This window comes from Eriocheir sinensis, unplaced genomic scaffold (genome assembly GCF_024679095.1).
Source record: "Eriocheir sinensis breed Jianghai 21 unplaced genomic scaffold, ASM2467909v1 Scaffold45, whole genome shotgun sequence".
Classification (NCBI taxonomy): domain Eukaryota; kingdom Metazoa; phylum Arthropoda; class Malacostraca; order Decapoda; family Varunidae; genus Eriocheir; species Eriocheir sinensis.
The window spans coordinates 1,087,857-1,104,270 of record NW_026111776.1 but is presented as its reverse complement, the minus strand read 5'-3'; the positions used below and the strand labels follow the sequence as shown (position 1 = coordinate 1,104,270).

Below are 16,414 nucleotides of genomic sequence, written 5' to 3'. Positions count from 1 at the left end.
TGGGGTCTGGGTTTTCGCTTGTCCGTCTTCTATGTCTGTCGTTCTCTGTCTCTCTCTCTCTTCCATTTTTTTACTTAATTTTATATTTAATTTCTGGTTCTTCTTTCGTTCGTTCGTCCTCTCTATCTCTGTCTGTCTGTCTGTCTTTCTCTATCTAACTATCTGTCTATCTATCGTGTTTCATCTCTCTAATCTACTTATTTAGTCTTCCTTTGAAGCGCTAAGTACATATACATTAATTCTCTCCTCCTCTATGTCTCCTTTTATTAGTGTTTTCGTCCTAGCATCTTCGTCCTTTTCATCTCCTCCTCTCCCTCTTCCTCCTCCCTTCTACTGCCTCGCTTGGTCTGCTCTGTTTACTTGCCTACAACTCTCCCTCCCTACTGCTCCATTATTTAATCCTCTTATCTCATCATCTATGTAATACTCAAATGAGGCGATGTATATTAATTTTCTCTCTCACTACCTTTCATTTAGCTAGTTTTTTCCCTTGGCCGGCCTCCGCGTGTCTCATACTTACTTACTGGCTTGCTGACTTCCCTCTCCCCATCGCGTTATCTCCATGATCTACTAATTTAATCTATATTACCCATTGAGACGATGTATATTCATTCCCTCCTTCAGCACCTCTCATTTGCGCATTTTTTCTGGCCCCTGCGTCGCTGCTATCAACTTTCATGCTTGCCTAACTCTCCCTCATCGCGTTATCTCCTTAAATCTGCTTATCTAATCTGTCCATCGGCTTTCACCCCCCCGGAAGCGAACGTTCGCGAGCTTCACATACACTGTTCATTTCAGGTTTATCAAGGCACTTTTAAGGTTTGTGATTCATGAACGTCAAACAAACGTTTAACGAACGTTTTATGCATAGAGTTGTGATTCAATATGTGACTAAATATTACTGCAATATACTCTTATATCTGCTGCATGGGGTTTGTTAGCTTAAATATTGAAATTACTGTTATCTATAAGGTTTATAAAATTACTTTTAAGGATGGTGAATCACAAACGTTTAACAAACGTTTAACAATCGTTTTTATCATGTGGTCAACACTTTAATTGATAAGCTGTAACTCTATATAACACAAATGATAGTGTTTTCTCGTAATGGTTTCAATACTCCCACAGCCAGAAATATTGATTCAAAAGTTGTTCAAATTAATCATGCAAACATCTTTTCACCTTTTGATTGCAGACTTTTTGATCCCTCCTCAAAATTGTTATAAGTTTTTGGTCAGAAAATGGCACACATGTACACACACACACACACACACACACACACACACACACACACACACACACACACACACATATATATATATGTATATATATATATATATATATATATATATATATATATATATATATATATATATATATATATATATATATATATATATATATATATATATATATATATATATATATATATATATATATATATATATATATATATATATATATATATATATATATATATATATATATATATATATATATATATATATATATATATATATATATATATATATATATATATATATATATATATATATATATAATTAGAGAGAGAGAGAGAGAGAGGCGAAATTTGAACTGCGCGGGACAATTGAATTCTGCCGCCAGCGCCATCCCGCGGGGCGGCGCCAACGCTAGTTTGGGCGGGAATCAGAGACCTTTATCATCGGTTGGGAATGGGAAGTCAGTTTCTTGCACATTTTTGGCTCCCAATGTCTTCCATTGCTTGTTAACACCAACCACGCCACTTTGTTGTCGTCGGCGAGCGTGCACGCTGCAGAAGGAATACGGGACAGCTGCCATTCCTGGAGGCTGGAGGGTTCATTGGACAGGACACCTGCACAGCCGTATTGCTGGCGGCTACGGTAAAGGTGTCCACCCTACTTTGTGGTAAGTGTGTGTCTTTATATATATATTCTACAACAATATGGGGTAGAATTGTAATTTCTCTTCCCCTGTGGATAACCTCGGGGGGCCTGGTGTTAATTCGGTATTATTCCCGAATGTTACACATATGTCCTATTTCTCATCCTAACCATGGGTTAGATCTCATTATTCTATACATTTTGAACCCCATACATATGTGGCATAAGCCCAGAAACTGCGCTATCGAATTTTAAAAAGTTAATGAGTATACGGGTGACAGGTGGCCGGGTGTATGGGCCCGGGGGTGGGGAATTGTCATACACATGTGCCGATATTTCACGGTCAACTGACTCAATTCACTCCTGTACATTAATTTAGGTTTGGATATATATAACTGACCAGTGAGGCACCAGGGGCGTAGCCAAGGGGGGCTGAAGGGGGCGACTGCCCTCCTCCCTTGAGGGTTGAAAATCTTCCGAGGCTCTAAGAAGCACATTATAGTCATAGTCAAATAGTGGAAAAATCCTGGTTGTTGGTTAAAAAAGTTCATGCCCTCCCGGCCCTATTGTTTCCATTTATGCTATACACTACATTTGAAATACTAAAAATGTATACTGGTATATGATATGGATTACTGTCATTTTTCATTTTGTAATGTTTTGCTCTAACCAGCAGAATTCAAGACCATGTCAGGACCTGCATCATCCGAGTCTGATTCAGAACACTCAGGATCTCCTGTATCTTCAAGTTTAGGTGGAATTAAGTATTATTTGTGTTATTATGTAATTTGTTATAATAATGTTCCATAATATTATTATTATTATTATTATTTTTTTTTTTCATAGTTTCGTTGGGGATAAACCCCAAGGGAGGAATTGTTTTTGCCATCTTCCGTAAGGTCCATCATAAAAACACTGAAAGTTATCGCTTTCAAGCATTTACATGTAGGATATTTTCCCCACTACCTCAGCATCAAGAGCACTGAAGTTCTCTATTAAATTTCTTTATTAATGTTGTTCTTTCTTGACAGGTAGTAGGGCCATGCTGATTTCATCAGAGTCTGATGATGACCGTCCTGTCTGCAAGAAGAAGTGCACCTCAGACATATCTTCTTGCAGACCTCGCACGTCATCACGACAGACAGAAAGGGCTCACGTAAGTATAACATTTTGTTGTATACCATAATACTATATGCTTTAAAATAATATACATATTTACTGATATTTTGCCACATATATTTAATGTTACGATGCAGATACCATTGTACCACTTTAGATGTAACATTTTATATCAAGTAAGTTTATACTAGTAACCAGGGGTGTGGAGTCGGAGTCGGTGGAGTCAGCTACTTTTGGCTGGAGTCAGAGTCGATAAAAATACCCCCGATTCCGACTCCTTAACGTAATATCATTTATCATGTAATGTAGTTGTGATTTTTTTTTTCTTTTACATTATCTAGATGTTGTTTTAATAGAGTTTGCGTAATTTGGATGTAAATACATGTAAGAAAAAGGACCTCAAGAGAGTCTACCGGTGCTACAGGCATCTAAAAAAAAAGAAAAAATTTCAATAGAGGGGGAGGGGCATAGGGGCAGGAGTTGGAGTCAGAGTCGCAACTTTAAAATTTCCTGGAGTCGGAGTCGGAAAATTTTAACTCCGACTCCACACCCCTGCTAGTAACATTGACGTACATATCTTGCATTTCCATGGCTTCTGAGATTGAAATATACATCTAAATTTAGAATTAAATTCATTACATATCTATGCCATCCCCACACACTACTGCCCACAACCACCAATGCTTTGTCATTGATCACTGATTGTTGCCTATAACCTTTGCCCTATCCCTTGTCTGTCCTGTTCTCCACCATCCTTGCTACCACTCCTCCTCCCCCCCTTTCAATGCGTGCTCTCGGTGGAAAGACTCATTTTGATTTGCTGAATTCATTACAGGGGATGCTACACTGAGCCTTATTGCTGAAAGTCTTCCGAGTAGTTTTGAAACACAACACAAGATGGAGGAGGTGTGTATGAAGTTGTGGAATAATTTACAACTTACAAGTTTACTCTTGAATATGAATTGGTGATATAAGTTTGTATATTTTGTATTCAATATGTTTTTTGTTTTCCCAGGGGTTAGCCAGACCTGTATAAAGTTCCAACAGTTGCAAACATCATAAAGATTTAAGAGTACTGTACATATTTTGGCAAGTAATTAATTCACGAGTCACAAACTAATGTATACATCAAAGGCTCTTGTAAGTAGGCATGCCAGTATGTATGGTACTGCCTCTCCCATGTTGAATTCCAGATACTGCATTTTTGCTGTTATGTATTTTTGGTGATGTTTTATGGGAGAAGTGTTACATTTGTAATAGAGATTAATTAACTGTGCCATGTTCTGTAAATACAGGCAAAATATCCTTTATTGCAGGATGTGAGTGTGATCGATCTTCTCAGGGTCTTGCTGCAGGAGGTGCGAGATGTGAAGCAGGAGGTGAGAGAGTTGAAGAGCAAGCTCGAGAACTCGTCTGAATGTACAGAGTCGATTATTGAAAACCCTTTTGATGAACTGAAGTCTTTTGGCTTTTAAGCTACATCACTGGAAGAAGTAAGTAATCAGTGTGGTGTAATCAAAATTGGATTAAATAATAAATTTTATTTTCTTTAACTTCGGAATGCTATGATATTTTTTATATGATAGAATGAAACATGTTTTGTTCGTTTATAACAGGAAGCAATTCTTAACAATTTATATCATATTTACATCTGAAATTACAGAGAACGAGAACATGATTTGCTTTTCATGTCCCGTTACTTGACTGAACATCTGATGTTGATAACAGCAGATTATTGGGTGAAGTAGCATGATTTTGTATCATACTGCTTGATAAACATAGTGGTGGTGGTTCTTAATAAGGCATTATTATTATAGTTTTGTTTAAGGAAGCGATATAGCACACCTATCTTTTGAGCATTCAGGTAATTTCAGTTTTGGGCAGATTGCTTTGACATTTTCAGTGCTGAAAAGATAGACCTGCATACACGCTTCTGCAGTTTTTGGGTTTGCATAACTTATTGCTTTGTACAGGCATGGCACAATGGTAGCCCACTGTTGTCCCATGTGTAAGTCCCACTCACAGCTTCATGAAAAGGCTTTCATTGCCACCAATTGTTACAGAAAGTTGTAGCAGGAAGTGGGTGGTTTTGTTTGAGGCCTTTCTGCTGATGCAGCCATAGCAGAGGCTGTCTCATGTCTCACATGGTTGAAACTGGCCTTGGGCAATTAATTCATCACATATTTTTGATGGGTGTTACTTTGTTCACATTGTCCTTTCACTCCTTTTGAGCCTTCATACATATGTATAATATTTACATCAATGTACTGAGTTGTATATGTAGTTAGACATGCCTCTTACAATATTAACTTGCTTGGGTGACGTGCATGATGCTTTGTATTTAGATTAATGAATTTTTCCTTGTATAATTCTGTTTGAATGTCTGGTGATGGTCATTTGACTGGATGATTATAAATTATTATAACTAATTGTAAAGAATTTATATTCAAATTTAGTGCCTAGATTTGACAAAAAATGTTGAAACTGCATGACTTTGATATGTTCAGTATAAAGAAAATATTTAAATGCAACACTTGCTTGCCACAGTCAGTACCATACCATACCTACATCCATACCACTACCACCATCTGCATTCTTTAATATCCTCACCTCAAGTGCATTTACATGAAATTATTAAGTGCTACAGCACAGTACCCTATTTTTTTATTAGTTCATAACAATTAGCTTAAAGCCAATTGCTCTAAGTGTTAACATAAAATTTTGAAGTGATTATTTTTTTGTGATATGGGTATATTAGTGCTTGGAGGTGGGATACTTTGAGTTTGTGGTGTGTATGTGTCTTATTTGGTTATGATGTGGCAGACTTCTGATCACTCTTAGGATATGTTCCCATTTAATTTTTATCTGCTTCCGCATATCCCCTTTCACTTCTGCTGTATAATTTCCTCAAATACTGCAATAACCTGTCGTCCCATTTATGTGCTTTCTTCCTCTTAACACCTAGCTACCACGTCTTGTGCAAATGCACCTTCCTAGTCAGTTAACTTATTCTTTTCATTTGATCATGTCATCTCTGCGGCCTGTGTGTGACCCCTCGCCCAGCAACACTCTTTCATTCCCTTTCTTATATCACCTTCTGCTCTTCCATACTTGTGTAGGACTGAACCAAGGTAATTCAATCTCCTGTTCTCTTGTCACTTATCTTATTTAAAAAGTACAATTTTACCAAGCATCTCTGCAGTAGTATGTAATAGGCTTACATTAACAGACTTATTCATATATCTGTATTGCACAACTGTTCCTCATGTACACATAAAATAAACAATAATGAACTAAGAATTATGTTTTTCAACAGTTACTTGAACGGGAGAAGCAGTTCTCGGAAGGATGTGAAAATTCTAAGAAGAACAGGAACGACCTCCTTAAGATCCTCATTGAGTTAGCTCCCAAGCCTAAGAAGAATGCTAAAGTAGCTGCTCTGGATATAGTTAGGTCGATAATGCAAAGATTAGCTGATGATTCAGTATGGCAATATGTTAGCGCTTTTGGGAAGTCAGGCACAAAAAAGTTGTCAATGTGCAAAATGATGCCTTCAATTATGGATACAGTACTCTTAACAACAATAAAAACCCTTTCAGTTGATACTAAAGAGGCATCAACTGCTCTTTCAACATATTTAAAAAATACTGCTACAAGGGCAGCAGCAAAGAAGCACAAATTTGAACATGGAAGAGCCATACTTCAGATTGGTAACAGTGTACATGAGGAAACATTCCAGTCTGCAAACTCTGTCCAAAGTTCATGACAACATGCAGCTGATGAGGTTAGAGTCTGATGCAGCACATGATTCAGATTTGGCCTGAAACCAAATTTGTGGCTAAAATAATTTTATGCATGTGTTCTTTATTGAGTGTTATATAAGCACTGGTCTCCACTGTCAGTGTCAACTAAGTACAACACATGCAAAATAACACAAAACTTTCTTTTTGCTAGCATCATAAATAATTACAAATGCCTGATTCATATAAGGTATATAGATAAAAGAGGTACCTTTGCATAATGGATTTCCTTATGGTAGAATGCGATGTATATGTGGAGATAATAAAACAAGAAGGAAACCATGTTGTTTTCTTCAAATGGCAGTAATTCCTATGAAGGCATTTTTTAGAACTCGATTCATATTATTTGAGGTCCATCCAATGTTCATTTAAGGTTCATTAAAAGTCTTTTTTATGGTTCATTTTTAGGTGTTTTTAAAGCTAATATAAAGATTTTTTGAGGTCCATTCAAAGTTCATTTAAGGTTCATTAAAAGGCTTTTTATGGTTCATTTATAGGCATTTTAAAGTTCATTTAAAGTTTTTTTGAGGTTTGTTAAAGGTTCATTTAAGGTTCATTAAAAGGCTTTTTATGGTTCCTTTTTAGGTGTTTTAAAGCTCATATAAAGATTTTTTGAGATCCATTAAAAATTCATTTAAGGTTCATTAAAAGTCTTTTTACAGCTCATTTTTAGGTGTTTTTAAAGTTCATATAAGGTTTGCGCAAACCAAAAAGTGTACCCAAAAACAGGTACTCTTCAGGCTTGGTTGAGGTTCAACTGAAGCTCATGTTGTGAAGTTTGCGCACCTTTTACAAACGTTTGCCAAACATCCTATGAACTTTAAATTTCCGGGGGGGCATACGAGGGTAATTTTCGTCCGCGATGTAAATAGATGCCAGCGAATATTGCCTCAACACCCGTGCTTAGGAGTCTTAAGGGAGTCGTAGCTTTCAATAAGGGCCGAATATAAAATCGCCACCTAAACGCTTGGTTGATCAAAAAATCGTTTGCATACTAAAGTAATTCCCGGAGCTGCAGGAGACGAGGAGGAGAAGGAGTGTAGTGACCCTCTAAATCTCTCCGTTTTCTCTTAAGCCTCTCCTCTTCCTGAACCTTTTCTTCAGTCTGCCTTCATATCCACACATACCATTCCTCACTTTCTGTATTTCATCTTACCCAAGTCACTACATCCAAACACATACACATATATCATAGCTAACATTATAACAAACTCACTAACGTACATATTAACATCATATCATTAACATTGTATATATTTCTGCATATCAACCATTGTAAATATCCATCCAGGATATTAAAGTCCTTTATATACTCGAAAATAAACTGCTTCCTCAATGGAGTCATCACTGGTTATTAGTTGTGTCTTTTAACCTACAAGGCGGCTTTAACGGACCCAAACGGCGTTGTACCAGCTACAACGTATGCTGCCTCGAAAACACACAAACAGAAATGTTTGGTTTTCGCTGTAGCGGCCTAGGCTGCCGCTACAATTGGTGACCTCCGGACCTGAATTACGAGGTACACCTCGGGTATTTGCTGCTGTCGCTGCTGGCCATGCTTCGTCCGCTCCGTCGCGGCCCAAGCTACCGCCCCCGGAGGATCCACCGGCCCGCAGCAGGTCGCGCTCCGCCTCCGGCCCTCCCAACGTGACCTCTCCTGCCGCCGGCCAGTTCCTGCCCTCGCCCGCGCCACCTCGCCTCGGCCTCCCTCAAGGATTCAGCCGGCAGCCCACCCCCCACGCATGTGTCGCCTTACTCGCCGTGGTACCTCAACACCCTGCCCAGCCCAGCCAGCCATTCCGACGCCGCCCCTACGGCTCCCTCACCCCGCTGTACCTCGCCCCACCCAGCCCAGCCACCCGCTCCTACGGGTAACTCACCTCCGTGCATCAGCCTCTACCCGCCGCACACACCTCCCACGGCTGTCTCCCTCCTTCGCCAGCCCAGCACACCAGCCTTCCGCCGTTGCGGTCTCCGGCTTCCCCCGTCGGCGCCTTTCTACTCCCGCAGCATCGACACTACCGTTGGTGTTCCTGAGGCGGCACTCCCGCCGTAGTGGCCCCCGACTACCATCAGCGCCTCTACCTGCTCCGCGGACATCGAGTGCAGCGTCGCCCCTACACCCAGCAGTGCTCAGTGACGTGCCATGTGTGCATGCATGTGCAGTGACGCCCCGACAACAACACTAGTGCCGTTCCGCCCCTACCCACCATCACTGTTTCAAACAGCGAGCGAGTGCGTGATTGCGCAGTGACACCCATGGCATGTAACAAGCCATAAGTGAGTGAGTGTGTGTGTAGTGACGCCCCTCCCGGCAGTGCTCCCCGTCGGTAGTCAGTGCTTCCCCGACGTAGTTTACCGCTTAGTGCTGTGCTCCGTTACACCTCCGGGATGCCTGACGCGACTCTCGGCCTCCAGCCGCCGCGGCCCCTGGCTACACTGCCAGCGCCTCTACACGCGGTCATGGCCTCCACAACCGACACCAACCCTGCCCTAACGTGCCCCTCCACGGTGTCTGACGACGACGCTGCGCAGGGCGTGGCCAGCCTCCATGCCCCCACCGTCACCAGCGCCAGTCTGATCCACCAGCTCACGGCTCTTATCACTAAGCTACGATCAGAGGTCAACACGCTCAGGGGGGACATCAGGAGCCAACGCAGCCACTCCTCGTCACCACACAGCCACTCCTCGTCACCGCACCACCACTCCTCGTCACCCCGCCGCCACTCCACCTCCAGTAGTAACCCCTCACATAGCTCCGGCGTCTGCTACTACCACAGGAGGTTCGGCAAGGATGCCAGGCAGTGCACATCTCCCTGCGGCTTCCAGGGTTCGTCACAACAGCCCCGGCGTGGACTAACAGCTCACAGCGTCCGCCAACACACCTCGATGCTGTTCCACATCTTCGACCCACTCTCCCGCACCAACTTCCTCATCGACACTGGAGCCGAAGTCAGCGTCCTCCCCGCCACACCAAGCCAGAGGTCCTTACCAACCATCGCTCGCCTCTACGCTGCTAACGGCACAGGGATCCCTGTTTTCAAGAAACAGACGCTCCAGCTCAACCTCAACCTTCGCAGGTCGTTCGAGTGGACCTTCTACGTGGCAACAGTTTCACAACCTATCCTGGGCGCCGATTTCCTGTCTCACTACAATCTCCTAATCGACCTCAAGAGTCGCAAGCTCCTGGATCCACTGACATCCATCTCAACCAGGACCAGAGCAGCAGCAGGCGAAAGCACCCACATCTCCACCATCGGCGCAGGCAACCGGTTCGCGTCTCTCCTCAAGTCTTTCCCGACGCTGACACAGCCACACACAGCGAACAAGCCTGTGAAGCACCACGTCACGCACCACATCGAGACGACCGGACCACCAGCATACGCCAAGGCTCGCCGCTTAGCTCCAGAACGCTACCAACAAGCCAAGGCCGAGTTCGAGTCGCTGATGCGCCAAGGTGTTATCCGCCCCAGCTCAAGCAACTGGTCGTCTGCCCTCCACGTCGTGCCCAAGAAGAACGGTGACATACGACCATGCGGCGACTACAGAGCCCTCAACTCGCGCACCGTCATGGATCGCTATCCGGTGCCGAATATTCAGGAGTTCTCCTCACAGCTTGCTGGCTCCACCATCTTCTCCAGGATCGACCTCATCAAAGCCTTCCACCAGATCCCAGTCAACCCAGCGGACATCCCGAAGACAGCCATCGTTACACCTTTCGGCTTGTACGAGTACGTACGGATGCCCTTTGGACTCAAGAACTCTGCCCAAACCTTCCAGAGGTTTATGGACGAAGTGCTGCGAGGACTGACTTTCTGCTTCGCCTACATCGACGACGTCCTCATCGCCAGTCCTGACGCCGACACACACCGCCAACATCTAGAGCAAGTTTTCGCCCGTCTCCAGGACTACGGCATCCAGATAAGCGTTGACAAGTCAGAGTTTGGTGTTACCTCCGTCGACTTCCTCGGCCACACCGTCTCTCCTTCAGGCATCACTCCCATCTCTTCCCGCTGCGACGCCATTCAACAGTTCCCGAAGCCGACAACTCAGCGCCAGCTCAAGCAGTTCCTCGGGATGATCAATTACTACAACCGCTTCATTCCACACTGCGCGCTCATCTTCCAGCCACTCTACTCCATGATCAAGCCCTGCAAGAGAGGCCAGTCCGTCACACTCGCCTGGACTCCCAAAGCTGACGACGCCTTTCCCAAAGCCAAGGAGGCACTGAAGGCTGTTACCACACTCAGCTTCCCTACTCCAGACGCCACTACTTCAATCTCCACGGATGCCTCAGACACCGGCGTTGGTGGAGTCTTGCAACAGCACGTAAACGGAGCCTCGAGACCCATTGCATTCTTCTCACAGAAACTCAACAACGCCGAGAAGAAGTACAGCGCCTTCGACAGAGAACTTCTCGCCATCTACAAGGCTGTCAAGCGCTTCAGATACTTCGTCGAAGGCCGGGAATTTCACATATACACCGACCACAAGCCTCTTGCCACAACCTTCATCAACAACAAGTCCACCTACTCTCCCAGGCAGCTGCGCCACATCGACTTCATCTCTCAGTTCACGACAGACATCCGGTACGTCAAAGGCGAAGACAACATCCCCGCCGACGCTCTCTCCCGTAACATCTCTGCAACATCCTCCTCCCTCATCGACTATGCCGCCATTGCTGCAGACCAAGTCGACGACGCCGAGCTGCAGCAATTGAAGGATAACCCCGCTTTGTCGATGAGGCGAGTCGAGTTCCCCGGGACCAACGTGCACCTGTACGCTGACGCGTCTACCGCCACCATCCGGCCCTACCTGCCGCAGAACCACAGGTACCCACTCTTCCGCCAGCTGCACGACCTCTCTCACCCCGGGATCCGAGCGTCACAACGGATGATGTCCTCGCGCTTCATATGGACGGGGATCAACAAGGACGTCAGAGACTGGACCCGCACCTGCGTCCAGTGCCAGGCTTCCAAGGTGACGCGCCACACCGTCTCGCCTCCAGCAGCGTTCACGCCCCGATCCTCTAGACTTGAACACGTCCACGTCGACCTCGTTGGCCCACTCCCACACTCCAACGGCTACAAGTACCTCCTCACCTGCGTTGACAGGTTCACACGCTGGCCCGAAGCTGTCCCGGTCGAAGACATAACGACGGACACCATCGCCAGAGCCTTCGTCAACACCTGGGTGTCGCGCTTTGGTACGCCTCTCAGCCTCACATCCGACCGTGGAAGCCAGTTCGAGTCGAACCTGTGGGACAAGGTCATGTCCATACTGGGAGTTAAGCGGATCAGAACCGCCAGCTACCATCCTCAGTCAAATGGTCTTGTCGAACGCTTCCACCGCCAACTCAAGGCCTCGCTGGCAGCGACAGTCAAGGACCGCAGCGACTGGACTACGACTCTGCCCCTAGCCCTCCTCGGCATACGGACGTCCCTCAAGGAAGACTTTGGCCACTCATCTGCAGAGCTCCTGTACGGCACCACTCTCCGCCTCCCAGGAGAGATTCTCTCGCCCACTCCTGGCCCTCCCTGCGACATACAGGACTACGCCAGGACCCTCAAGAACGCAATGCAGAGACTCCAGCCAGTGCCGCCACGTACATCACCATCCAAAACGTTCGTGAGCCAGGACCTCGACACCTGCACACACGTGTTCGTGCGAGTGGACGCCACAAAGAAGCCTCTGCAGCAACCATACGATGGCCCCTTCACCGTCATCAAGAGGACGCGCAAGAACATAACAATTGACCGCCACGGCAAGTCCGACGTCATCGCCATCGACCGGGTCAAGCCAGCGTACCTTCTGCGTCCAGATCCTCCACCAACCAACACTGTGTCAGTGTCTCTTACTCCAGTGCCCCAAAACAATGTCCAGTGTCACACGAAACATATAACGTTCCTCCTACCTCGTCACTAGGGGGGGAGTTATGTAGTGACCCTCTAAATCTCTCCGTTTTCTCTTAAGCCTCTCCTCTTCCTGAACCTTTTCTTCAGTCTGCCTTCATATCCACACATACCATTCCTCACTTTCTGTATTTCATCTTACCCAAGTCACTACATCCAAACACATACACATATATCATAGCTAACATTATAACAAACTCACTAACATACATATTAACATCATATCATTAACATTGTATATATTTCTGCATATCAACCATTGTAAATATCCATCCAGGATATTAAAGTCCTTTATATACTCGAAAATAAACTGCTTCCTCAATGGAGTCATCACTGGCTATTAGTTGTGTCTTTTAACCTACAAGGCGGCTTTAACGGACCCAAACGGCGTTGTACCAGCTACAACGTATGCTGCCTCGAAAACACACAAACAGAAATGTTTGGTTTTCGCTGTAGCGGCCTAGGCTGCCGCTACAGGAGGAAGAGGAGGAGGGAGCATGTGTGTGTGTGGTGTGTGTGTGCTATTAGAGGGTAAACAGGAGACGGTCGTAGGTAGGAAGACTGAGTGGCAAGGTAACCGCGGGATAAGCTGAGTACATAGGGACGGAAAAAATAATGTATGAGAAAAGAAGTATCGGCTGGCGTAGCAAAGTGATGGATGGATGAGGGGAAATAGCGGCCTACCAGACGGAAGAAATAGATGAATGGATTTAAAAGACGAACATATGGAGAGAGGAATATAGGAAGAGGTACATGAAAATAACAAATGAGAAACAGTGTCATGCCGGAAAAAAAAAAGATAATAGATTAAAATGAATAAATGAAGAAAAAAATCAAGAGAAGAGAAGGATGGATATGAAATAAAAATAATTGAACGATATATAGATGAAATAGAAGAATAGACTAAAACTAAAAGGTAAAAATTAAAGAATGGATGGAGGTATGGAAGAAAAAAGATACAGGAAAAACTAGAAATAAAGTTATCGATTTAACTTCCAGAAACGGAGAGAAGAAAGCAAAAAAATGATGGCAAATAAATGAAACAAAGATACAAACAAAAACAAAAATATTATAACGAAAAAAATAAACCACCAGCTTCAGTAGACCACAGCGAAGTGAAAAAAACACATTTAACCCATCAAAGTTAGAAAGGAAAACATGCAACTTCCTAATTGAGCGTACCAGAGTGATGGATGGACGGAAAACAGATAGGAACAAGGAGAATAAACAGTAGAAGAATGGATATATATTTTTGCCGGCCAGAAACGCGTGTAGTGAACATTGAAACATCCGTGTACAACATCCAGAGTGAAACATTCGACCCGACGCGAACAGAGGAGAGCGAGAAAGATCTGATGGATGAGGAAAAGCTAAGATTAAACGGAGAGAGAAAAAATGGAAATGAAAGAAAAAGGAGAAGAAAATAAGAAAGAAAAATGTGATGAGAGCTGAAAAGTAGAAACAAAATAATAATAAAAAGATAAAGAATAGAAAAGTAAAACAAAGAAAAGGAAGAACGTTTGTATAGGAGAAAAAGAAAAAAGAAAAAGGAAAAGCAAAATAAAAAGAAAACGAAGATTATATGTAAAAAAAAAAAAAAAAAAAAAGGAAAAGATAGAAGTAGAGAGAGAAAAGGTAGAATATTTGCATGCCAACCAGCGACGTGAAATATCGACTTTGTGAAATATACGATTACAAGACAAAAAAGAAAACAGACGTGAGGATAAACTACACTAAAAGGAACACGATGGAAAAAGATAACCAAAAAGTATGTGGAATAAAGACCTCGTGAACTATAACATTAAAAAGAAAAGGGGGATGAGGATAAACTACGCTAAACAGAACACGATGGATGAAATACGCAAAAAAAAAAAAAGTGTGGAGTATATTCATAAAACACTCGATACTTTACATATTCACACACACACACACACACACACACACACACACACACACACACACACACACAGGGCAAGCAAGACACCCCCCTTAAGCGAGGAGGAGGGCTAAGATGGATGGGTCAGCCGCGGCTCCCACCCCATCATAACCCTTCTCGTGTTCCTGCCCTGATGAACGTACGGACATACATCCTACCTCTACCCCTTCTCCTAGCCCCTTTTTTTTTCTAATCTCCCTCCCCCTCTTTCTTTCCCCCCCTCCTCATCTTCCTGCCTCTTTTTACTTCATATCTCCCTTCCCTTACTGCATTATCTCCCTTATATAGTTTCCAGCTTTCGTCTATTCTTCAACCGTCTTTGCAACACTCCACCATTCCTCTCCCCACTTCCTCCCCTCCCAAGACGACGAACCAGACTCCCCACGACCTCGTACACGGCGCCCAGCCCTCGCCAAGCTCCGACATGACTTCTTCCTCGCCTCCACGACACCTCGACTCGGCCTGCCCATGATTTACAGAGAATAAACGACCCCCACGACAACCTGGACGGCCCGCCACTACCCGCAGGACACGCCTCATATTTCCTTCACGATCCTCGCCGCAGATACAAGGCGCGCGGGGTCCTTACAAAGCCGTGGACGATCATTGCCATTATTTACAACGCCGCCGCGACCCAACGACCTCTCTCTCTCTCGCATGCTTCCTGCCGCCCACCGAGACATTGCGAAGGGAAAGTTTATATTGCAGACATTCACACATACATAAATACACACACATAAAGATAGATAGATATAGATATAGATATAGAACCGATACACAAATACGCACACATACACAAATACACATACATACATAGTTAAGCTAGCTAGACATAGGTAGACAGAGAAAGCCATACATACATACACACACACACACACACACACACACACACACACACACACACACACACACACACACACACACACACACACACACACACACAGGATTATATGATTAAAATGTAAAATATGGACTGCGGCGAATGATTCAAACCTGTAAATGAAAAAAAAAAAAAAAGGGCAAGTAAAGGTAAATTAAGTGCCTCGTCTTCCTCCTCCTCCTCCTCCTCCTCCTCCTCCTCCTCCTCCTCCTCCTCCCGATCGTCTCCCGCGGGTGAGGAGCGCAGCCTATCAGCCGTCATCGGGATTGCCAAGAAACGGACGATCGGCATGCGAAAGACTGACTTATCGGGGCGCCTTGGGACGCCCCGCCGGCAAACAGATGATCGGCGCACGAGAATTACACGAATATCGGCGCCATCGAGAAGTGGGACCGACACGCGAAGACCTTGAGACGAAAAGAGCTGCTTGTACTCTCGACAGAAGGCAATGACGAGCATTATATAAAACAGAGACCTTGGAGGAGGAAGAGGAGGATTACATGAAACTTAAGATCTTGAAGGAGAACGAGGAGCATCACATGGAACTTAAGAGGCCTTGGAAGAGGTAGGAGAATTATATATAAGACAGCTTGGATGAATAAGAGGAATATTAGATGAAACTTAAGAGATCTAGGAAGAGAGAAGGAGGAGTAATATACGTCACAGAGACCTTGGATGAGAAAGAGAAGCATTACGTGGAACTTAGAGATCTTGTAAGAGAAGGAGGACCGGTTATTACATGAAACTTAATGGCACTGGCGCTCCCTGAACTCGCAGATGAATGCATATCACTAACACTACTGCCGAAAAGAAAAGAACTAGGAAATTCATATGAGCATTAGAGGGATCAAATCAAGCCTACGAGAAGACAAAAAGAGTTATTC

The 16,414-nt window shown here is 44.2% G+C and overlaps 1 long non-coding RNA gene across 2 annotated transcripts; it reads left to right on the top strand.

Moving 5' to 3' along the window:
* The first annotated feature begins 1,645 nt into the window (after positions 1–1,645).
* Positions 1,646–7,054, top strand: LOC126992349 (uncharacterized). 2 transcript variants are annotated; one of them, XR_007746491.1, is made up of 6 exons: positions 1,646–1,908; positions 2,560–2,637; positions 2,915–3,039; positions 3,838–3,908; positions 4,319–4,495; positions 6,319–7,054. It is a non-coding gene; the product is annotated as an uncharacterized LOC126992349 (long non-coding RNA). The 2 variants fall into 2 exon arrangements; XR_007746492.1 differs by lacking the exon at positions 6,319–7,054 and adding an exon at positions 4,666–4,689.
* Positions 7,055–16,414: the final 9,360 nt, after the last annotated feature.